This window comes from Chinchilla lanigera, unplaced genomic scaffold, assembly GCF_000276665.1.
Source record: "Chinchilla lanigera isolate Chin_1 unplaced genomic scaffold, ChiLan1.0 scaffold00123, whole genome shotgun sequence".
NCBI classification, from domain to species: domain Eukaryota; kingdom Metazoa; phylum Chordata; class Mammalia; order Rodentia; family Chinchillidae; genus Chinchilla; species Chinchilla lanigera.
In genome coordinates, this window is record NW_004955524.1 from 4127695 (window position 1) to 4129476 (window position 1782).

Consider the following 1782-nt stretch of genomic DNA (forward strand, 5'->3'; position numbering starts at 1 on the left):
ATAGAATAGATCAAAGCACAAACTAAAAATCAAGTGGGACTAAAAATCCTTTGTGTTAAAGCTAAATCTATCCTGAGACAAATCTCCATTCTATATTACACATGCTTTTGCATTGTTCTATATTCAAATATAAAGCTGAAGTTCTTCATTTGAAATATTCCTCACATACTACAAAAAAGTATAGCAAGTTTAACACAAGAAAATGAAAGATGTGATGTCTGAAAGAAAGTTTTAGAAAATTAAGACACATACAAATAAACAGAATTAAATGTGGTTCTGGTAGCAAAAAATGAGAACTCCTAGTACAATTGATCAACTAGGAAAAGAAAAAACCAAAGTTTGCATATCTTGAGAAATTTGGCCATTAGTACAGTTCTATGGAAAACCCTTCATAGGAAAACATAAGTAATTTCACATTAATCTTTGGCTTCAAATTTACAAAGTCACAGGAAAAGTTAGCAACCCATTCCTAAATAAAGATAAAAAGTCTCCATAGTGTTCCTATCTCTACAGTACCATGTCTATTAACAGGTGGGAACCTACAGTGTAATGATTCCCTTCAAATAGTTGTTGATTAATAATATTAACAGTGACATTTATAAGCACTCAAAGACATATTAATATTGACCTCATTGTATCAGAGAAAAGGGAAAGAGGAAAATCAATTCACTTTAACAGAGGAGCTAAATCGTATTACTTATAGCTGAAAATGCACTTAGAGGAAACGGAGTTCACAGTCCACTTTCGTTTTCAACTAAATCCATATATTCTATTCCAAATTGAGGTATGTGCTTCTGCGGGCGGTAAAAACTGAGAAATACTCACTTTGTAAAATGTAATTAAGTACAGTAGCTCCTGGGAAAATAAAACCAATGCTAATAAATGCAAACAATATTTTAAAATTGTACATCAGTGTGATTTACAAGGAAACAAGAAGAGTATTTCCTACCCAATGAGTAGATGAAAAGTGTTTAATTGCCTCTCAGAAACGGAATTATCATATCCTATAGATCACCTTGCAATTTGTGATCCATTCTTGAAGGCAGGAACACATTAAAGACTTTCTGCATCATACTTCTTCCAGGCATTACACTCTGCATCATGGTCAGTGCAATGAAGAAAACACACAAAAGCAAAAATATATTAGAAGGGGAGGAACATGAATGATAGCATTTTCCAGTGATACTAGTTTGTAAATATAAAATCCAAGTGAATGTACAAAATGATGCCGGATTTCATGATAATGGTGCACAAGGCTATTACCAAAAAAAACCAAAAACCCGTTTTCTCAGTCATAAGACACTCATATTTGAAATTTTGAGAAGTGATTTTTGCAACATTTAAAATCACTAAATATGTAAGTACATCCTGTAATGGTTTTGAAGTTACCAGAATTAAACTACTGAAAAGCCCCTTTGACAATAACAATTATATGAGTGGATGCATAAGCATATTCATAGATGGAGAGGCTCAGGAAAACATCTACTTAACGTTCAATGTTTTCTTTCATATATTTCCCTGGGACTCAGCAAATTATGTTGGCTTCCTCACATGAGGTTGTATATTGACCATCTGGGGAGCCATTCGTAAAGGTTTTATTTAGATCAAACAAGTAAACTACGTAATAAAGGTCGATCCTTCATTACTTTGTAAATATAGAATGCTTTTATGGATATGTCAGGTTTAGAAGGAGAATGAATAATGATAGTATTATTTAGGAGTTATTATCTTTATACTGTTCTTTTATTTTGTGTCTAGAGAGCAGTGGTAAAGTGAGGTGTG

The 1782-nt window shown here is 32.5% G+C and overlaps 1 protein-coding gene across 1 annotated transcript in view; it reads left to right on the forward strand.

Moving 5' to 3' along the window:
* The window catches only part of LOC102015341 (vomeronasal type-2 receptor 116-like), a 131480-nt gene that overhangs the window by 42792 nt on the left and 86906 nt on the right, over positions 1-1782 (forward strand). The window lies entirely within an intron of this gene.